At 44.5% G+C, this 24,082-nt stretch overlaps 1 long non-coding RNA gene across 1 annotated transcript; it reads right to left on the reverse strand.

Annotated features, from left to right (window-relative positions):
* Positions 1 to 4,729: 4,729 nt before the first annotated feature.
* Positions 4,730 to 16,135, reverse strand: LOC122456103. The gene is made up of 2 exons (XR_006274770.1): positions 16,094 to 16,135; positions 4,730 to 5,577 (listed from the first exon to the last, which is right to left on the reverse strand). It is a non-coding gene; the product is annotated as an uncharacterized LOC122456103 (long non-coding RNA).
* Between the last annotated feature and the right edge of the window lie 7,947 nt (positions 16,136 to 24,082).

Below are 24,082 nucleotides of genomic sequence, written 5' to 3' on the forward strand. Positions count from 1 at the left end.
TGTGGTGCTGGGATCAATAAGTTTAGCTTCAGCAGTTAGTTTCTTGGGACTGAACAAAACCTCTTACCAGCTTCTACCACATACAGTAGTTCTGATTATGAGCAAAGTAGAGAAGCAATTTGTTCATATTTGTATAAATGAAGGGTAATTGGGAATAAAATAGACACCCAGCTGGAAATAAGAACATAAGAATGTCTCTACTGGGTCAGACCAAAGATCCATCTAGCCCAGTATCCTGTTTTCCAACAGTGGCCAGTGCCAGGTGCCCCAGAGGGAATGAACAGAACAGGTAATCATCAAGTGATCGATCCCCTGTCACTCATTCCCAGCTTCTGGCAAACAGACTAGGGACGCCATTGATGGACCTATCTTCCATGAATTTATCTAATTATTTTTGAACCGTATTATGGTCTTGGCCTTCACAACATCCTTTGGCAAGGAGTTCCACAGGTTGACTGTGCATTGTGTGGAGAAATTCTTCCTTTTATTTGTTTTAAACCTGCTGCCTATTAATTTCATTTGGTAACCCCTAGTTCTTGTGTTATGAGAAGTAGTAAACAGCACTTCCTTATCTACTTTCTCTACACCAGTCATGATTTTATAGACCTCAATCATATCTCCCCTTAGCCATCTCTCTTTTTCCAACCTGAAAATCCCAGTCTTATTAATGTCTCCTCAGATGGAAGCCGTTCCATACCCCTAATCATTGTTTCCCTTTTCTGAACCTTTTCCAATTCCAATATATCTTTTTTGAGAAGGGGCGACCACATCTGCACACAGTATTCAAGATGTGGGCATACCATGGATTTATGTAGAGGCAACATGATATTTTCTGTCCTATCATCTATCTTCCTTAATTATTCCCAGCATTCTATTTGCTTTTTTGACTGCCACTGCACATTAAGTGGATGGTTTTCAGAGAACTATCCACAATGACTCCAATATCTCATTCTTGAGTGGTAACAGCTAATTTAGACCCCATCATTTTATATTTATAGTTGGAATTATGCTTTCCAATGTGCATTACTTTGCATTTATCAACATTAAATTTCATCTGCCATTTTGTTGCCCAAAAACCCAGTTTTGAGAGATCCTTTTGTAGCTCTTCACAGTCTGCCTGGGTCTTAACTACCTTGAGTATTTTTGTATCATCTGCAAATTTTGCCACCTTACTGTTTATTCGTTTTTCCAAATCATTTATGAATATGTTGAATAGGACTGGTCCCAGAACAGACCCCTGGGGAACACCACCTCTCCATTTTGAAAACTGACCATTTATACTTACCGTTTGTTTTCTATCTTTTAACCAGTTATCAATCCATGAGAGCACCTTCCCTCTTATCCGGTGGCAGCATACTTTGCGTAAGTGCCTTTGGTGAGGGACCTTGTCAAAGGTTTTCTGAAAATCTAAGTACACTATATCCACTGGATCCCCTTGGCCTGCATGCTTGTTGACCCCCTCAAAGAATTTGAATAGATTGGTGAGGCATGATTTCTCTTTCTAAAACCATGTTGACTCTTCCTCAACAAATTATGTTCATCTATATGTCTGACAATATTGTTCTTTATTATAGTTTCAACCAGTTTGCCAGTACTGAAGTCAGGCTTATAGGCCTGTAATGGCTGGGATCACCTCTGGAGCCCTTTTTAAAAATTGGTGTCACATTAGCTATCCTCCAGTCATCTGGTACAGAAGCTGATTTAAATGATAGATTACAGACTACAGTTAGTAGTTCTGCAACTTCACATTTGAGTTCCTTCAGAAATCTTGGGTGAATACCATTTGGTCCTGGTGACTTACTGCTGTTTAATTTATCAATTTGTTCCAAAACCTCCTCAAATTATACCTTAATCTGGGACAGTTCCTTAGATCTGTCACGTAAAAAGAATGGCTCAGGTTTGGGAATCACCCTCACATCCTCAGCCATGAAGGCTGATGCAAAGAATTCATTTAGTTTGAAGGTAACTGTTGCAAATCCTCCCCAAAGGCCCTCCCCCTGCCCCCAATCAGTGCAATTATTTCCACATAAAGGATCAATCTCCTATCTTTTATCATAATGTTTGCATGTTGTCCTATTCAGAATTGTTCATTAGAGAGAGAGGTCCAAAATCTAGACATAGACCTATTCCACACTCCAGAGCACATAAATAACCCCTGTTGATCTCAAAAGGAGTTATGTACACTGGCTGAAATTCGACCATATACAAAAGGCCAGCACAAGACAATCTTAAGCCCAGAGTGGAGGTCTTAAGTGGGGACTTCAGTAATGCATAAGTCTTGTCCTGGCCCTCTGCATGCAGGTGAATTTCACCCATAGTGCATCAAGAGAAGAACATTTACTTTTAGATTGTTCTGCTCATGTCACCACTCTATCAGGGACTGTAATTTCATTCTCTGTTTGTACAGCACCTAGCACAGTTGGATTCCTGCAATATTGGGACTACTGCAGTATTAATACTATCTATCATGCATTCAGAGCCTTATCCAACTTATTACCACTCTGTGCTCACCCATTGTCACATTCCCCTTATGCCCAAACAGCAGAACTAACAGCTCTTTTGTGTTCTCTTCCCACTCTTTTCTTCCATTCCTAATGCTACATGATACACTCTGCCTTGAACCCCATCCCTGAATCTGGTCTGCCATGCCTTCACTCTCCTTTCTCAAATTACAATTATATTCTTTAAAACAGCCTAATGTCACTCAACAGGGCTGCTGCTAGTGTGTATTCAGCACTTTAAAGATCAGCACTTTACTTATTTTAGCCGTGCAGAACCAAAACAGCTGAGAGAGAGTGAACTGCAGTTTCTATTCTATCTCGTACGTCAGCAACAGAATTGTTTGCCAAATTCCACTCAGTTACACCTGTGCAAACCCATTAAAGGTAATGATGCTGCACAAGTATCACTGAGGGCATAATTTGGCATGCAGGGTTTTTATTTCTTGTGGTGATGCATGAGCCAGAATGAACTCAGTTTGACTTTAAGAGCACTGGCTGAGATTGCAGGGTTGGTACCTGGGGAAAAAATTGTCTTATTTATAAATTGAGCACATTTGATCTGGAAATCATTGAGATGCAGTAATTGCATTTTTACAAGGATGCTTTTCAGAGTATAATCACACTTTAAAACTCACTCCTTTAAACACTACTAACATCTCTCCCTCTGGGAGTGAAGACTCTACTCAAGAGAGGAAAAAAGTAACTGAAAACCAAACAAACAAATAAAAAACATTGACACACAAGATGTGTGCTGAGCATCTCTGCTCACTCAACCCAATTCAGCACGAAACTTATGTACATGTGGACCTTTAAGCACATGTATTGACTGAGTCAAACCAGTGGGACTCATGATCTCTTCCAACAGAAATCTCTGGATAAATCATTTGTCACCACTTCTGGTCCTGTGAAGAACGGCTACCAGAGTGGGAAGCCACCTAGAGGAGCTTTGGTAGGAGGCGGAAGCTTGGGTGGTCAAGAGCATTAGGCTGGAGGAGAGATGTAGGCTTGATGGACATAGGAGGAAAAGAATAAGGAATTAACAGATTGCAGGCAGTTTGGGGAGAGTGTGGAACTGATTATTTTTAAGAGGAGATGGCAAGAGTCTCTTACACAGGGAACATCTTGGGTATCACCTGAGGTGGCATGTTTGTATTTGAATTTTGTATCTTTTTATTTTGGCAATACGTCAGTGGTATCAGGAGATCTGAGCATGCTCCCTTTGAAGTCAGTGGCACCAAGACTGGGCCTCGTAGAGTATCTAGCCAGGCTTGTCCCTTAATTTTATTTTATTCTTGAAGATGTTTGTGAACATAAGTCTTTGCCAAAGAGGGAGAGGACTTGCAGAAAGTCAAAACTGATTGTTCTTTTTCTATTAATAAATTATTTCTTCTCAGTATATTATGGTAAAGTAATATGCCTTGTTACTTTCCAATATGTCAGCAGGATATCTGTTTTTAGGGGCCACATTAAAAGACAGGTTGTTGAGCTTTGGGGACTTTTTTTTCCAAATAGTGTTCATTTGATCTTTTTTTCTTCATATTTAACTAATTCATTCTTTGTTGCTGGACTTTAAGAGTAAGTGTGAGATCTAAGTCACCTAGATGCTCTTGAAAAGCCACTCTAAATAATCAGTAAGTAATTCTGGAGACTAATTACTACACTTCATTATTTGCATAATATGTTAATTATGAACTACTGTTTTTGAAAAGCAAATTAAAATCCAGTAATTATAGAACTGTGTGTCTACTCTTGAATGTAAATGAATAGGGAGGACATTTTGTTTGTCATGGTGTCCGGAACAGGTTGCGGCTGAGAGTGCAGCTCACGAAAGCTTATGCTCAAATAAATTTTAGTCTCTAAGGTGCCACAAGTACTCCTTTTCTTTTTGCGAATACAGACTAACACGGCTGCTACTCTGAAACCACAACTCAGTCTGTAAGAAAACAGGGCAGACACCCAAATTGGTGGTATACTCTATAATTAGATTTAACTAAACCAGCAACAAATATGTGCTCCTGGATCACTATACTAGCTTACCATGGAGCCATAGCCAGTCCCCTTACACTCCAGCCTGTATTACCAACCGGACAAACTGGACTTAATGAAGAAAGGTTATTAAAACCAAAAATCATCACACATTGTTACTCCCAGCCCCAAAGGGCCAGTCACTTATCCCAGGTCAGGGTATACTTGAGATCTCACCAAAGACGATACTGAAGCCAGTTTCCTTAGTAAACTAAACTGAAGATTTATTAGTGAAGAAAAAAAATTAGAGTTATTGAGAGAGGTCAAAGCAGGTAAAATACATTACAGGTGAATCAAAGTTTGTAAGTCCAATGTGGTAGCAAAGGTATGGTAATTTGCTGGTGTCCAATAGTTTGCAAGGGTCACCTAGAATGGTTCTACGGATCTCAGTCCAATATCTCAGAATTCATCCACCCTGTCAGAATTCATCAGTCCAGAGATAAAGAATCATTCCCAGGCCATTCTTTTATAGCTGTCTTCCCCCAAAAGCAATCAAGCAAATGCTTGCTTATAGGTGTCCCTATGGGTGCTCCACTCTAGGTGTTGGTGTGTCCCTGCGCCGGAGATCAGAGATTTCTCGCAGCAGTACTCGGTCGGAGGAAAGGTGTGTACAGGAGTTGTCTTGTGCAGCCGTTGGCACCTCCTGTAGCATGTGCTCCCCCGACCATCATCCTCGGCTGCAGACGGAGCTCTGCAGCAGTGCTCTCTCTGATACTTTCTGGGGAAAAAAAAAGTTACAAGTTACATAGGAACTTTTTTAGTCTATACTTAGTTACATTGTTTAGTTAGTCTTAGTCTATACATTGTTAATTGGTTTCTGCTTCCAGTGCTGTCCCTGTGGGTGTTCCACTCTAGGTGATTGTGCGTCCCGGCGCCATTGATCGGAGATCTTTGGTAGCAGTGCCTGGTCGGGACGCATGCACTCAGCTGGTATCTCCTGTCTCATTGGAATCTTCCTGAGCGCGTGTGTCCCTCACCCTCCTCAGTTCCTTCTCAACTGTCCTTGGTTGAAGACTGGACTCTGGGCAGTGCTGATCCTCTTCCCTGGTTTCTGAAGAAAACTATTACAGAGAACATAGAAATAGTTAGTAACATTCCAGTTGTTTCCCTTCCTTTAGAATAATTACTTAAAAAATAACAAACAAAAAACAGCTTCAAGTTTGTCTCCCGCTAAGACGCTTTCCCCTGGCATTACTAGTGCAATAATGCCAGGGGCTTCAGGATTCAAGAAATGTGCTTCCTGTCAGGACTTTATGCCAATGTCCAATGGACACTCACGTTGTGTGAAGTGCCTCGACAAGACACACATCCCTGCCAAGTGTGTCCACTGCACGAGCTTCAAAACCAGGGCTCTTCGTGATAGGGACCTGTGGCTGAAAATGCTTCTCATGCAGAAATTCCTGCAGCCACCTCTGGAGACAGGCAATGGTAAACCCTCTCTCTCATGCTGCCTGGCCAGGCTTGAACTGACCAGGAGCCCAGCTTCACCCTCTCTGGAGCAGAGGCAAGAAGCTCTGCAGCCACCTATCAAGAAGGGCAGTAAACCCTCTCCCTCAGGCTCCCCTGCCAGGTCAGAACTGACCGGGAGCCCAGGTTTACCCTCTCATGTGAAGAGGCAAGAAGCCCTAATGTCTCCTCTCAGAGACACTCAAGAGGGTAAAGGATCTCTGGCAGGGTCTTTACCCTTGGTGCTGTCAGTGCCGAGAGCAGGCAACTCTGACTGCCCTTGCACTTCACAAGCAACTCACATGGGGCTCAAAAGCAGGGACCCGACTTCCCGCAGCGGGAAGCTCTCCTCGGCACCAGTTCCCCGGGCACTGACAATTGACCCGGTGCTGACCACAATGTTGGCACCGAGCCTGCCTGCTATCCCCCTAGCAGATTCAGACCCTCTGTGGGGCTCTCACAAACAGCTCTCAGCTCCTGCAAAAGTGAAACTAAAATCACTCTGGGCTGGCATTCACACTTCACTCTCTGCAGCACACCGGCCTATGGGACAGCAACAATTCCTGCATCAGCAAGATATCTCTGTGGCCCCCAAGCCTGACTCTCCGCTCCTAGACATGGAGCATTCACTGTTTTGAACAGCAGCTCTCACCACCTGACCCGGATTCTTTCACAGATAGTGAGAACGGCACACAGCAACAGACAGAGTTCTCCCTGTCTGGGTCTTCCCCTCCACCAGAGCCATACATACCCCAAGACATGGGGCATCATAAGAATCATCCTCAGTTTTCCTACTTTGTCCCCCAGTGGCCGGGACCCTACTTTTTCCTACCTGGTGCCCTGGCCCTAGTGGTACCCGGGGTCAGGTCCTTCCACTGCTCCTCCTTGCGTCCCTTCTACCAGACCGCAAGCTCATACTATGCCTATATCCTCAGCTCTATCAACATCTAGAGCTCCTGAACCCCCTCCTGAAGATGTGGGATATGAACCCTTCCTGGTTTTACTGGCTCCTGCCTTGCCATCAGCCGCAGAAGTCGTCATCATGCCTCCACCTCTACAAAAACGTGGACAACTTTTAAGCAATTCCAGGAACTTTTTAAGAGAATGGCACTCAGCCAGGACATCCCTTTGTAGGAAGTCCAGGAGACACAACATAGGCTTCTCAAAATCCTCCAACCTTTTGCACCTTCGAAGATAGCACTACCTATAAATGAAGCTCTCCTAGAACCAGCTGGTACTCTCTGGCAGACTCCTGCCTCCATTCCACCAACATGCAAGAAAGCCTAACATAAATACGTGCCCATTAGGGACATCGATTTCTTATATTCCCAACCACAACCCAATTCTATTGTGGTGGATGCAGCGTCCTAGAGAACAAAGCAGCCACACTACCCGCCCACTCCACAGGACAAGGACCTCAAATGCCTTGACCTCCTGGACCACAAGGTTTATACCTCTTCTACTCTACAATTTAGAATTACAAATTATCCCACCCTCCTTGCAAGCTATGACCATGACAATTACAACAAGCTCTTTGATTTGCCTCCCATATACTAGAGGAAAGGAAAGCGGACTTCAAGTTAGTCCTCATTGAAGGTCAATTGGTGTCTAGGACAGCACTACAAGTGTCCATGGACATTGCTGATCCAGCAGCCCGCACCACTGCAGTGGTGATGCACTGCTCTTCCTGGCTCTTGGCATCTGGTATCCCCAAAGATTTTCAGTCCAAAGTGTAGGATCTCCCCTTTGTCAAAGATAAACTCTTTTAAAACAAACACAAAAAACAACAACAACAAAAAAAACACCGATGAAGTCTTTCACACTATGAAAGACTCTAGAGCCACTTTGCGCACATTGGGCCTATACCCATCCATCCCCAGGAGACCACAGTATCAGCATTATCAGAGGCCTAGTGCACAACAATATTACTGACCCCAGTCCAGACTGTATGACACTGGGAAAAACCGCAACAGACCTCCTAGACGCAGGCAAAACCAGGCACAACCAACTGCTTCTCACCATCAGGTAACAAACAGTTTTGAAGTGCTGGTAGGGGTCTGCGTGACCACCCCTTGACTCCGCCGCCGATTTGCCCATTTGGCTACCACCTCCAAGCTTTCTACCATGTCTGGCAACAGATCACGCAGGACCGCTGGGTCCTGGAAATAGCTCAGTCAGGTTACCCCATCCCTTTCCTGTCTTCCCTGCTTCCCCATCCCTCTTTGGGACCCCTCTCACAAGCACCTTCTCTGCGTGGAGGTGGTTCATCTTCTCCACCTAGGTGCAGTTGAACATGTACCGTTGCAACATCGGGGAAAATGATTCTACTCCCCTACTTTCTAACCCAAAAGAAAGTCGATGGGTGGAGACCTATATGGGACCTACGCTGACTGAACAAGTTTTACATGTACAAAAATTCAAGATAGTCACATTGGACACAATAATACCCACGCTGGAACAAGGGCACTGGTTCACAGCCCTCGCCCTACAAGACGCCTATTTCCATATACCCATTCTTCCAACCCAGCAGATGTAGTTTCTGCATAACACTGACTCCGCCACCAAACGTATTGGCCTCCCTACATTGGTGGACAAAACCAGAGAACCTATGCAGGGGTGTTCCCCTCCATCCACACTCCCCAGTATTCATGCTGACCACGGACGCTTCCCAGATGGATTGCGGAGTGCACTTAGGCGACCACAAGGCACGGGGCCGCAGGTCCCTATCAGAGACGTGTCTGCACATCAAACTCCTAGAACTCAGAGCCGTCAAGCAGGGAGGAGCACAATCTCACTCCCTGTGCACAGCAGCCATTAAATTATGGAATTGGTGCATACACCACATAAAAGTCACCGCTTCCTACTTGCCCGCGTGTCACAACACTTCCACTGACACACTCAGCAGACACTTCTCCGAGTAACACGAATGGGAATTACATCCCACGATACTCCGACAGCTCTCCTCCCACTGGGGCAGTCCGTCGATAGACCTGTTTGCCACTCCTCAAAACTGCAAGTGCCATCTATTTTGCTCCAGAGCGGGACTCGGAAACGCATCTCTAGGGGATGCGTTCCTCGTTCCTTGGAACAATTCCCTCAAGTACACTTTTCCACCAATTCCACTCATACACAGGGTTCTACGCAACATCACAGAGGACAAGGGTCATACTTATTGCCCCAGCTTGGCCCATGCGGACATGGTATCCTTACCTGCTACGCATGTTCATCCGTCCTCCCCAGACTTTCCCCGACAGACCATCTCTCCTCTCCCAGAACTGCAGTCGGCTTCTTCATCTGCAGCTCTGGAAACTCCATCTGACAGCGTGGTTCCTTCATGGTTTCAATCCCATGAATTAGCCTGCTCGGAACAGGTCTGACCCATCCTCCTGCACAGTAGAATGGACTCCACTCCTAAGACTTACTTGAAAAAGTGGAAATGCTTTTCTATCTGGTGCTTCCACAGATGCCTAATACCCCAGATTGCAACCCTCCCTGACATTTTAGACTAACTTTTCTAACTAAAACAAGACGGGCTTTCATTCAATTCTATCAGAGTACATCTCGTGGCCCTTCCCACCTTCCATGACACTCTGGACAGCTATTCACTTTCGCCCACCCCACCATGAAATGTTTCCTCACAAATGGGTCTGCAAAATTTCTACCATGAGATTCATTCACCAGTAGCCTCCTGGAGTCTTAACCTAGTTCTCCGCACTCTTATGAAACCTCCTTTCAAGCCCCTGGCCACCATACCTGCTCCACATGTCCATGGAAGTGGCTTTCTTGGTTGCCATAACGTCAACAAGAAGTGTTGGTGAAATAAGCGTCCTGATGGCCTACCTTCCCTACACCATTTTCTCTGAACACAAGCTTACTATACATATCCGCTCCAAATTCTTCCCCAAGGTGGTATCTACCTTCCACCTTAACCAGTCAATACACTTACCTGTATTCCATCCCAAGCCTCACACGACTCCACAGGAAGCTGCATTACATACCCTCGACGTCCGATGGGCTCTTGCATTCTATCTTGATGAAACTAAACCATTTCATGAATCCCCTAGGCCATTTGTTTCTACTACCAAGAGATCAAAGGGTGACACTATCTCTAAGCAAAGACTCTCCAAGTGGATCTCTGTCTTCATCAGATCCTGCTATCAGACCCAGAATGTTCAACCACCAGAGGCTGTTAGGACTCATTTTACTAGAGCAATGTCAACATACATTGCCTTCCTCCACAACGTACCTGTTACAGACATATGCAAGGTAGCCACATGGACATCTAACCACACATTTGCCAAACATTATGCTATCACACAGGATATCATGAAAGACACCATAGTTAGCCATACGGTACTGTCTACCATTGTTCCTTGCACAACTCCAAAATCCCACCAACCATAGTGGGTACTGCTTCACATTCATCTAGAGTGGAGCCCCACAAGGACACCACAAGAAGAAGAGAAAGTTACTCATCTTGCAGTAACTGAGGTTCTTTGAGATGTGTGTCCCTGTCAGTGCTCCACTCCCTGCCCTCTTCCCCTCTCCTTTGGAGTACTAGTATGATTTCTCCATGGTAAAGAAGGAACTGAGGAGGGTGCGGGACACACGCGCTCAGGAAGATACCAACTGAGCATGTGCGTCCTGACCAGGCACCGCTACCAAAGATCTCTGATCAATGGACGCACCGTCACCTAGAGTGAAGCAACCACAGGGACGCACGTCTCAGAGAACCTCAGTTACTGCAAGGTGAGTAACTTTCTCTTCCTTAGTTCCTCTTAGAGGTTTTCCTTCCAAAAAAAAAAGAGAGAAGAAAGAAGACTTTGTTTCTCTCCTTAACTCCCCATTTGGGAACAGTTTCTACAGTTTACCATTACAATTAACTCCCACCCTTATCTCTTGAGAGGCGGGAGAGGCTTAACTGCAGTCATGCTGGGATCAACAGGATTTAAAAAGTGTGACTCCTGCCTGGAACGATGCCAGTCTCTGACAATCACACATCCTGCATTCGCTGTCTGGGAGAAACTCATATCTCCCAGAAATGCATACATTGCACCAACTTAACAACAAGGGCAAGACATGACAGGGGTCTCCGCTTGAAAATGCTTCTGCTGGAGAAACCCCTTCAACCTCTGCAAGAGACGTCCTCCAGGGAGTCTCATAAACTGTGGTCCCTGAGCTTTGATAAGGCTCCGACTTCCAGAACTGTCAGGAAGTGAGCCTCGACCTCTCCAGCAAGGGGGTCTCAGAAAAAGAGAGCTTCCCCATCGAGGTCTTTACCCTCAGTGCTCCACTCATCCAGAGTGAGCACTTACAAGGCACTGGGCTCCTCCGGCACCATCCCTCAGCAGACCCCTGCTGAGCCCCAACGCGTGGCACCGGAGTTAAGATGTCAAGTCTCCTCCACAGCACTGAGTACCCCGGAGCAGTGTGCCGCACAGGTAGCGGCACTGTGATCAATGCTGCCAGCACCAGCACCAACCCAAGACTTGCTGCCGCCTAACGAGCCGAATCCAGCACTGGTCAGTGCTCCAATGGTCGACTGAAACCCCAAGGCGGGACTAGTGCAACTCCTGCATCCTGCTGACATAGCAGTTTCTTCAGCACCACGGTCACCACTACTTGGCACCGAACTCTTCCCCGAGCTACATAGCACGGTACCAACCTTCATCTTTTGCACGACTCTCATGCATAGTGGTGAGGAAGGAGACATGCAGGACAACTGCTTCTCCTCTCAGCATTCATCCCCATCACAGAGGAGACCTACATGGAACACTGTGAAGCCTAAGCCCCATCCCTCCGAGCAGTCACAGCCCTGGTATGCACAGCACTGGCCTTATCCAATACCACCTTACCCCATGCAATGGCCTCAGTGAGTCCTTGGCCCACATACCAAAACCCCTATTCTGGTCCCCCTTCCCCAGCAACAAGAGGTTCCAGAGTACACCCATTTTTACTACATAGAGAAACCTCTGACCCCCCCTGAGACAGAGATAGAAGAAGAAGAAGAAGAAGAAGAAGAAGAAGAGATACTATCACAGGCAGACCTGGATGATTCACCACGTGCCCCACACTCATCTTCTGCACCAGATGAAGTAGTGACGCCGTCTACCCCTACGACACCAGATGACCTAAAACAGTTCCAAGAACTCTTCAAAGGAGTAGCAAACAGCCAAGAAACTGCCTTACATGTGGTGCAGGAGAAACAACATAAATTGTTAATCTTACAATCGGCATCATTGACCAAGATTGCCCTCCCCATGGATGAGGCTATAATGTAGCCTGTGGAGGTAATATGGCAAACACCGGCATCGGCACCACCCACCAAAAAAAAGGCTGACAAGAAAATGCTTCATTCCAGCCAAAGACGTGGAATTTTTGTTTTCACACCTTTAAGCCTGTTCTCTGGTGGTAGAGGCTGCTAATCAGCACAGTAAACAGCCTTATTTACGCTCCTCACTGCAAGATAAAGAGCACAAGAGACTGGACCTCTCTGGGCGGAAAGTTTACTTGTCAGCCCCCCTTCTGCTTAGAGTTGCCAACTATTCTGCTCTACTAGCCAATTAAGACTACTCTAACTATAGAAAAATACAAGAGCTCGTGGAGGACCTCCCCGAGCACAAACATCCTCAACTTAACGCCATTATCAATGGGGGTCAGCTAATAGCCCGCACAGCACTGCAAGCCTCAATGGATGTAGGGGACACAGCTGCCCAAACAACCACAACAGCTGTGGTTATGAGAAGAACATCATAGTTGCAGGCTTTGGGAATTCCAAAATAACTACAGCTAAAAGTGGAGGACCTCCCCTTCAATAGGGATTAACTATTCTCATTTCAAACAGATGATGTGCTCCATTCCATGAAGGCCTCCCATGAGATGCTGCATATGCTAGACATACACCCACTGCCTGACAAACTCCCTTGCTTTACACTATACCAGAGGTCACAAGACACCTCGTTTAACCGTCAACAACCATGATACTTCACTCAGAACAAGCCCAAACAATGGGGTCAGAGACGACTAGCTGCACAGAATCAGGCCTCATCCACCCATACATCTACATCTAAGCCACAATTTTGAAGTCTTGGTTGAGGGTATGCATGACCTCCCCACACCTCTAGTGCCTACATATACCCATCCCACAATTTTGGTCTCTGCCTACACCCATTTTACTATGCCTGGGCTGCGATAATCACAGATGAATGGGTTTTGGAGATCATACAATCTGGCTATACCATTCCTGTCACAGCCTTCCCTCCTACCAGCCTTCCTCGTCCCTCTTCAGGGACCCCTCTCATGAGCACCTTCTGCAACAAGAAGTAGACCACCTCCTACTGCTGGGTGCTGTAGAACCAGTACCACATCAATACCAAGGGAGGGGTTTTTATTCCAAATGTTTCCTGACAGAGAAGAAAGGGGGGGATGGAGGCCAATCTTAGATCTCTGAAAATTCAACAGGTTCGTATGTAACCACAGGTTCAAAATGGTCACTCTGTCCACAATAATCCCAGCACTAGACGGGGGGGGGCGGCGCGGGGGAACTGGTTTGCAGCCCTCAACCTCCAGGATGCATTCTCCATATTACAATACATCCTGAGGTTCACAGTAGAACCCAACCGCTATCAATACAGGGTCCTTCCCTTCAGACTGTCCACTGCTCCCCGCGTATTCTCAAAAACGCTTGTGGTAGTAGCAGCACATGTATGAAGCAAAGGAGTCATAATCTTCCCCTGTTTGGATGATTGCCTTCTCAAGGCTGCCAGCGGACAAGAAATGGCAGGCATGCTGAAGACCACAATAGACTTGTTTCACCAGCTAGGCCTACAGATAAACGAAAATAAATCCACCCTGGAACCAAGCCAGCAATTGGAGTTTATCGGAGCTAGACTCCAAGCCAAGGCAATATTGCCAAACCACAGATTCACTGCATTGACCAATCTTATTTCCGCAGTGACCATCAGCCCACAAACTTCAGTGAGGACGTGCCTTCAGATTCTGGGTTATATGGCAGCTACGACTTTCGTAGTAAAGTATGCCAGACTCAATATGCGCTGTCTGCAGCAGTGGTTGAGCACGGTCTATGCAACCAGCAAACACTCTCTCAACAGATGTGTGACACTACCACCAAGGGTTATCCTCTCCCTACAGTAGTGGACACAGCCAGGGAATGTGTGCTCCGGGGTTCCGTTTCAACAAGACCCCTGCATCAGTGACCATTACAACCGATGCCTCCCTGATAAGTTGGGGCACCCACTTGGGCCGCCACAATGTATAAGGCAAGTGGTCTGCAATGGAAACCTGACTACATATCAATCTCCTGAAACTCTGCGCAGTACACAATGCATGCCAGCACTTCCTCCCACTCATACTAGAAACCTCAATCTCTATTCTCACCGACAATGTGGAGTGCATGTTTTACATCAGTTGCCAAGGAGGAGCCAAGTTTCACTCGCTATGTGTAGAAGCCATGAATTTATGGAACTTCTGCATCCGCAACAATATAAACATGATAGCATTATACCTACCAGGGTGCCAAAATGCTATAGCTGACAACCTTAGCAGGCACTTCTCACAGGAACATGAGTGGGAAATCCACGATGGTGTTGTTGACACACTATTCCAAAAATGGAGTCACCCAGTAATTTACCTTTTTGCCTCAGCAACAAATCACAAATGTCCACTATTTTGCTCCAGGGCAGGCCTGGCACCAGGATATTTAGGGGATGCCTTCACTCATGTACGGCTTCCTGCAGATACCACTGATCCCATGGGTCATCCACAAGATACAACTTGACAGAGCATACATCATTCTCATTGTCCCCACATGGCCCAGACAGACTTGGTTTCCGTACCTCTCACATCTAGCAGTATGCGCGCCACAACCGCGCCTTTCCAGACGGACCTCCTGTCCCAAAACAAGGGTTTGACGCTCCATCCAGACCCAGCGAAACTACATCTCAAAGCATGGCTCCTCTCTGGTTCTAACATGGGGAATTGAACTGTTCAGAGAAAGTAAAACAGGTATTACTAAATAGCCATCACCTCACCATTAGAAAAACTTACTGCCACAAGTGGAGAAGATTCTCCCTTTGGTGTCAGCAAAAACAGCTGGATGCGACCAAGGCGCCTCTATCTATGATCCTAGACTACCTACTAGAACTGAAGGAAACAGGGTTAGCCATAAGCTCTATTAAATTATACCTCGCTGCCATTACGGCCCTCCATGAACAGATAGAACTGGCTTTAATATTCGCTCACCCGGTTACACGGCACTTTCTAGCAGGTATACAGAACATGTACCCAGAAGTACACCAACCTGCACTACCATGGGATCTCAATCTTGTGCTCAAATGTCTCACAAGACTACCCTTTGAGCCTCTAGCAACCTGCTCGCTTCTTCTTATGTCACCGAAGGTCGAATTCCTAGTGGCAATCATGTCTGCCAGATGTGTCAGCAAAATAGGAGCATTGATGTCTGAACCACTGTACACTGTATTTACCAAAGATAAAATCATGTTACTTGTGCACCCAAAATTCTTGCCCAAAGTGGCTACACATTTTCATATTAACCAAACCATACACTTACCTGCCTTCTATCCGAAGCCACATAACGACTCTCGAGAAGCAACGTTGCACATGCTAGGTGTCAGACGGGCTGTACCCTTTTACTTGGATAGAACTAAACCATTTTGGAAGTCACCAAGACTATTCGTCTCTACAGCAGAGTGCTCCAAGGGCTCTACAATATCAACTCAAAGACTCTCTAAATGGGTCTCTACTTGTATTCAAACTTGCTACCATCTGCATCACAAAGAACCCCCCATGGGCATCAGATCCCACTGAACACAAGCCATGGCAACATCAATTGCATTCTTGAACAATGTCCCCTTAATATAGATATTTGTTGAGCTGCAACCTGGACATCGGAGCACACTTTTTTGCAAAGCATTACCCTATCACCCAAAGCCTTGTCTCAGACTCTATTGTTGGCCTTACAGTGCTCTCATCACACACTTGTATATAACTCCAAACCCCTACCACCCCTGGTGGAGTACTGCTCTACAAGCACCTAGAGTGGAGCACCCACAGGGACATCACTCGAAGAAGAAGTTACTCACCTTGTGCAGTAATGATGGTTCTTCGAGATGTGTGTCCCTGTGGGTGCTCCACTACCCACCCTCCTACCCTCTACTTCAGAGTTCACACAGCTGAGCTCTGTGGTAGAGAAGGAATGGAGGGGATGGTTGAGGGAGCACGTGATACAACTCCTGTGTGCTCGCCCTTCCCCTGACCGAGAACTGCTGCGAGAAATCTCCAATCTCCGGTGCAGGAATGCACTGACACCTAGAGTGGAGCACCCACAGGGGGACACATCTCAAAGAACTATTGTTACTGCACAAGGTGAGTAACTTCTTCACTCGCAGCATGGGCTCTTCCTTTGATGAACAAAGCATTTGGAGTCTTTGACCTTGGGTCACCACATCAAGGACCACTTGCTTTGAAATACACAAGTAGTTCAAAAAGAAAAGGAGTACTTGTGGCAGCTTAGAGATTAACAAATTTATTAGAGCATAAGCTTTCGTGAGCCACAGCTCACTTCATCGGATGCATTTGGTGGAAAATGCTCCACCAAATGCATCCGATGAAGTGAGCTATAGCTCACGAAAGCTTATGCTCTAATAAATTTGTTAGTCTCTAAGGTGCCACAAGTACTCCTTCTCTTTTTGCGAATACAGACTAACACGGCTGCTACTCTGAAACAAGTAGTTCAGTTACGGTGACATACATATGCAATTGCCTGCCATTACATTCTAATGGGGATAGAGAAGTGAAAAAAAGACAGATAACATTCAATAGTTTTCAGGAAGTCTACACATCAAGCAAATTCTCATTGTAATGCTAGCACAAACCTCTGATCTAGGGTTAATTCAGCAAAGGGTATACATATATAATGAAAATCAACAAGCTACAGATACATGAAGGCAATAGCACTTACATTTCTTGAACTATTCTAACAGACAAGTGAATTGGCTTGACCCCATTACAGTGCTGCTTGGCATTCTTTTGATTCGTATCAGCATAAGTGAATGGACCTATGTCTAGTAGCCCACTTAACATCTCTTTGATACCCTCATGCAAGTGATTGGTACACCCAACCGTAATTTGATGTTTTGACCTGAGCTGGCTAGCTGTCAGCACCACAGTCTGCTAAAATTGAAAACAAAAGCTAGCTACCTGTTGATCCTTTGTTGAATGTAACAAAGCTTGTATTATGTAGCATAAGCACCAGAATGCTTGTAAGCTTGCAGCATGTAGCAAAGTCCAACCACATCAATGTATTTTCTATATATCTTGGTCATGGGATATACTCTGGATTTACACCTAAACAATTCAGATCAGAATTTGTCCATTAGTCTTTGCATGGGATTCTCAAAGGTACCTAATTCCCTGGAACTTGTGCTTCCACACCACTTAGGCACTTTGGAAAATCTCACTCTCCTCTCCCCCCGCCCCATGGGCTCAACCCTGCAGTTCGTACAGAGACTAACTCCACCAGAAATCAATGAATACGGATCGTAGGATCAGGTCTGGTGATATTTTTTGTTAGCCCACTTCTTTCTTCTGAATTGATGCTTTAATTTGCTATCATTTAAAATGCTGGCATGCTGAGTGGATTGAGATTTGGCAATTTTTAAATAGCAAGTTTAAGTGCACTTTTAATTGTCACATGCTGGAGCAATGCAAAACTGACATTTTAGCATACTGCGGTATGGAATGTGTGAGCTGAGCACACAACTTGGAGCACAGCAAACTCGAAGTTTGCTACCATTGAAATGTTTGAAGCCTATAGACCCTGAAGGCAGCTCTTACACTCTACTGTAAGATGACTGGCTCTTCACTGTTCCCTTTGGATAGAAGTAACCAATCAAAGTGTCTTTTCATCAGCAGAGGAATAAATTTTGTTTTGATTTGATAGCAGATTAGCAAGGGTTTAATTCCCTGATCCTCTGTGGGAGGATTGATCCCAAAGTCAATGACAAAACTCCCATTGACTTCAGCTGGGGCAGGGTTTTGGCTCATTCTACCCTACATCTCCTAGTACCTGATGCAAAACCCATTGAAATCAATGGGAGCGTTTTCATTGATTTCACTGGGCTTTGGATTGTGTCCCTAAACACTGCCATAGGAGTTTGGGCGAGGAAAGGGCCTGATCCTGCATTCTATCTCTCTCCCTCATCTTCTGAACTTTAGCTGTACTACCTGCATGTCTTACTCAGTGAGGAGTCACAGCATATAGTACTTGGTCAGTTACAGAGTTGCCCATAAGGGGGTTAAGTGTTTTTAACAGGATGGGTAAATAAATAAATTTAATTAAAAGAAACTGCTTTAAAGTGTGGCTATATTCTGAAAGGTGTCAATGTAAAAATGTGCACCTTATTCAACAGCTCTGCACCTGTGTGTGTTCAGACTCAAGAGTTGTTCCTTCAGGGACAACAATAAAGCTTTGCTGTTTCTCACCCCTGTTAGTACTGTGGACCTAACCCAGCTGTTGGAGAGCGACTTGCATTCTCTTGATCTTCATACACAACTGTTCAAGTTCCAATGGCAAGGCCAGATTTTACCCTCTTTGTTTTAAGAAGCTGGGGTTTCACAGGTGCATGATAATTGAGACAGCATATGCCCTGCAGAATCTTTATTACTGAAGATGAGGAGGATGCATGAACAGGAAATAACCCAGATTGACTGCCAGACCCAGGATTAGTTTGCTAGCCTGGCAGTTGGATAGCCTGACTTGTCTTGTCATTTGAGGGGCAAAAAATTGGATTTTAGAAGATATAATAAACCTGGACCACCACAATGCCATTTTTACAGTCCCCTTTCAGAGTGCAACACACTTCAAGAGCTAATAGTGCCATTTCCATAATTTCATTAGGCTGAAATAAAACTGCTGGAAATGTAGTGTATCTGCATGTCTGACTTTTAAAAACTACTTAGCATTGGGCATATTGATGCAAGTGAGTTAAACTGGTTTTAATTACATAAATTCACATTAATCTAATAACCTTCTGTTCTGGACGAGTCAAAAGAATTACAAATGGTGTAATCTCATTTTCTCTGCCACTCAGTTCTAGAAGTAGTACACAAATAGTGAAAATAAATGTCTGTCAGTGCTGAGAAAGCAGGAATAAGCATGACTCTTTCCCACAAAACTTGTTTCATGTCATGTGCTATGAGACTATTGGACAAATGTCGCTTTTCAGAGGTCCCTTACATTTTGCAGGGAAGTGTTTAAACAAGGCAGGACAACTACTTTTCTTCAACCGACAAGTGGCAGAGTACATGTACGGAAAGATCTTTAAAGGCACAAATGGCAATCTGGTGCCTAATCCCCTTTGACATTAAATGGGAGGTTGGTGCCCATTCAGTGGGAGGCAGGTGCTGAACTGCCTTTGGAAAATCTCCCCTGTAAAAGATACCTCAGTGAAATGGTAATTTAGGGGCTAATTGCCTATCAAAAAATTAATTTGGGAAAAGGATCGTCCTCTGAATTTTCTTTTGACTTGCTGAATTGACATGACATGTTGCTTTCAGCCCACTGTTCCCAGACCCTCTTCAGAAACTGGAACTCCACGCTTTTATGCCAGGCCAAGCACTCCTGTTGTTGTTTTTATCTAAGAGCATCTTTAAAAGGCTATCCCCTCCTCCCCAAGCAGAATGGATTAGGGTGGATTCAGTGGCTATGTCCTTGATGTGTCCTTAACTTTCTCTTGTGCACTGACCTATTTGGAGGCAGTATGGAGCCCTCCTCCCTGTGCAGGAACTGCACGGGGCTAAATTCTCTGCTCTGATACGTCCACAGTAACCCCGACTACAACGAGATTGCAGTGTAACCGCCACAGTATCTGATAACTTGGGAAAGTGGCTGTTGAGCACTGGCTACACTTCTATAAAGAAGTTTCCAATTTCTCTCTAAAATATTTTGAGAGCTGTAGAGATGGCTTAAGAAATAATAGACACTTAAAACACTTTCTAAACACGTTTTTGCAGTATAAACTGTAACTACTATGAAAGATCAGTTACACTCCTAATTATAATGTATCCATTTCCTGTGCACTTCAGAGTTTTTGTCTTGTCTTTTTTTTTCTTTTTTTTAAAAAAAGAATAAACTCTAAGAACAAAGAAAATGAAGATGATGGAATAGCTCAGGGTTATAAGACTTTCTAGGTAACCAGCTATAGTATAGCTGCTGAGTTTTGTGCAGCTCCTTGTGTAATGGTTTATGCAGAAGATTTGTAGGTATGCAAATGGACTAATTACAGTTTGCATACTTAGTAATAGTTTACATTTAACTATAAATGTATGATTCCCTCAGAGGGACAACTGGGTTTACAGGGGTGTCCAGGAATCTGGGGGCAACTCAGTGGCTGGGAGTGGAAATCTTCAGGAAGAAGCTGTGGTGTGTGTGGATTCTGGGGAAAAGATGAAGGTGCTTTCAGGTGTGTTAGATAGGATCTAGGGAGTGTGTCTGGGCAAAGATGACTGCTGTCACTGTGCTGCGCAGCAAGGATGGGGATGTCTCACGTGGTAGGGTGGAGGAGAAGTTTCATGGCAGTGTCTGCAGACAAGATGAGGGCTTTAAGGGATGCCTGCCTATTGGGTGGAAGCTGGGGGTGACTGAGGGGATGAGAGTGACTGGTGGGCAAACTGGCTGGTTGCTGGGTAGGGAGCTCTGGAGGCTGAGCAAGTATTGAGCTACCTTCATCTTCAGTTGATAGTCACACTGCTACCTATTTGCTCTTTCTGGCTGCCTTTTCTCTGCCTAAGTTCAACGTGTGGGAACACAAAGACAGAGGCTGCTCAACTGCCTGGTCAGTAGGCCCTACAATTGCAGCCATTCCTGTAGCCCACATGAATGCGTGATATCTTAGGGCTGCTAAATACATAAGTGTCACACAAGATGCATGGCACTCCTGCATGAATCCCTGATTTAGCAAGATACTTGAGCACATGCTTAACTTCAAGCTTGTGAGTAGTCCCATTTTATTAAAATATTGTAAAAATTACCTTGAACAATGAATGCTATTTGTGCTTTAAATTACACATATGTTTAAGTCCCATATTATATTGGGGCCTGATTCTACTTTAGATTGATAGTGACAAAAATTGTTGCCATTAGATACAGGTTACATAGGCTTATTAAAATCTGGTGGTGGTCTAGGTATGGTTCCTAATATACAGATGCTTATGTGCCTACATTCTCAGCAAAGAAAAGGTGGGTGAGGTAATATCTTTTCTTGGACCAACTTCTGTTGGTGAAAGAAACAAGCTTTCAAGCTATGCAGAGCTCTTTTTCAGGTCTTTCTCAGCAGAAAAGCATGATGTACCCTGAGTCATGGCCCTCCTCAGTGCACCACACAGCTTGATCAGCTGTGGAAGATGTATTTCTCCATGGAGTATGGCCCATAGTTGCTGTATTTGCATTGCTCTAGTAGGCAGGGACTGATTTTAAAACATTCAAAACAACTGTAGTTCTCACCCATTTTTCTGTTGGAGATAATATTGTACTGTTCTGACCTTTTTTCTTTGTCTCACTAAAAATGGTTTGAAACTACAAGCACCATATTATGGTAAGCCTTCACCAAATATTCTGTTCTGAAATCCCCTCGGTACACTATAAGCACTTTGCATTTTAAAAACCTAACTCACATGGTGTTTGATATAAATGTCTGAAAAATAATCATTTTAACAATGTTGATTATATTATAAAAGTCATTGGCTAAGGCTAAACTTCTCTTGCAAATCTGCTTAGCTTCAGATCTCTTCCCCCCGCCCCCCATTTTCTGCCAGTAGTGTGATACAGCATGGCCAGAGGGCAGCAGGAGAGTGTTAGAAGGGAGCCTTATTGCCTTTACAGGGAAGAAAGTTTGCTATAGATTAATTAGAGAGCCTGAAGCCAGTCACCTGATAAACCCCCGCCCCCCCGCTTCAATCAGAGAGGGGAAGGAGTTGAAGCAGAGTGGATTGGTGTTGGAGCAGAGAGCAGTTTGGAGGGAAGCAGAGGAGAGTTTGGAGAAGTGCTGCGGTGGGCTAAGAAGACCAAGAACCTAGGTAAAGGGACACCTGGTTTGTGCAGAGGGAGGTCAGGAAGCCCCACAAGCTGAAGGGCAGGAGAAGGAAGTAGCCCAGGGGAAGGAATCGCTAGTTCAAGCGGTTTATTGCTATCCCTAGGGCCTCTGGGCTGGGACTCGTAAAGGGTGGGCCCGGGTCCCTCCCCTCCACTTCCCTCCTCTAGGACACTAGTGGGGCAGTTAATACCCCAGTTCAGGGGTGATAAACAGTGCCCTGAACCCTCCCCAAGAAAAGAGAGCGCGAGATCCATCGAAGTAATGCTGGCAATTTGCCACAGTAGCCATATAACAGTTTACATCAGTAAAGCAAGATTGCTGTTGTCTTTGCTAACACAGATTCTAAAACATATGTCAAATTCATAGCTAAATATGCTTATGGATACAAGAAGTTAATTAGCTGGTATTCAGACTAATATTACTGTGAAACCCACTGTAGGCTAATGATTATAATGATATGGTCTCATTAAAAGAAATGCTATAGAAAGGGAACAATGATAATTTATTAGCCCAATCAAGTCAAATTAGGCTTGCACCAATATCATGCATCTGATTCATGATGATCCTTTGGAAATGTGCCTTTGGCTCACAGTGTTGCAAGTTACAAAGTGTATGAGACAACCTAGCTAAATCTCCCAAATTCAGCAGTCTCCAAATAAAATGTACTAATGGATAGTGGTGATGAGACATCTTTTGATAGCTCTTTCACAGGTGCAGGTTTTAGAACTCTCACATTGGCTGAAACTGTTTTTGGTTACCATGGTACAAGCTGAACTTTCCATCATTCAACCACACTGCATCTCATCAACAATGCTGTGTAGCATAGCATCTCATCAGACATCTTTCTTAGGGACATATTTTCCCATTATTATTTGTGTTCATAAGGAAATACATGTTGAATTTGTGTTAAACTCTAAGTCCCATGTGTAATGATGGGGATGAAATGTCATATCATGGGACATCTACAACAAGGTGGTACAATCAGACCTCACCAATATTAATTTCATGGGGTAGAATCAACAAAATGGTTCAGTTCTTGTTGAGCTGCTTTAACAAGTCTAGAGCTCAGTGAATGCCACAAAAATATTTATTAAGTGGTATTTTAAAATTAGTTTTGCTCCATTTCTGCTTTTGGATTTTGATTTCAGTGGTGCTTTGGGAAGCCTGAAGGGAGTCAGGAAGTTTGCAGGGAATGGCTTAGTGTTTGTGTGTCTGTCACATTACCACCATTAATAAAGTTATGCTTCTGGCCTTTCCACTTATTGTATTGTCTCTGACATTAATTTGTTTTGTGTTATTGGCTAATAACACAGTATGAAGCTGAATAAAAGCAATCTTAAATAGCTAGTGTAGTCGTAGTTACGGATTTGAGTGAAAAGTTTGTTTTTAAATCAGATTTTTTTCCAGACTCCATGACAGCTACTGATATATACCTTGAACATTACAAAAAGAAAGGGAGTACTTGTGGCACCTTAGGGACTAACAAATTTATTCGAGCATAAGCTTTCGTAAGCTACAGCTCACTTCATTGGATGCATTCAGTGGAAAATACAGTGGGGAGATTTATATACATAGAGAACATGAAACATTGTAACCAGAGTGATCACTTAAGGTGAGCTATTACCAGCAGGAGAGCAGGGGGGGAGGGGTCTTTTTTGTAGTGATAATCAAGCTGGGCCATTTCCAGCAGTTGACAAGAACGTCTGAGGAACGGGGGGGGGGGGGGAATAAACATGGGGAAATAGGTTTAGTTTGTGTAATGACCCATCCACTCCCAGTCTCTATTCAAGCCTAAGTTAATTGTATCCAGTTTGCAAATTAATTCCAATTCAGCAGTCTCTCATTGGAGTCTGCTTTTGAAGTTTTTTTGTTGAAGAATTGCCATTTTTAGGTCTGTAATTGAGTGACCAGAGAGATCACAGACCTAAAAGTGGCAATACTTCAACAAAAAAACTTCAGAAACAGACTCCAATGAGAGAC

Source organism: Dermochelys coriacea, chromosome 10, assembly GCF_009764565.3.
Source record: "Dermochelys coriacea isolate rDerCor1 chromosome 10, rDerCor1.pri.v4, whole genome shotgun sequence".
NCBI lineage: Eukaryota > Metazoa > Chordata > Testudines > Dermochelyidae > Dermochelys > Dermochelys coriacea.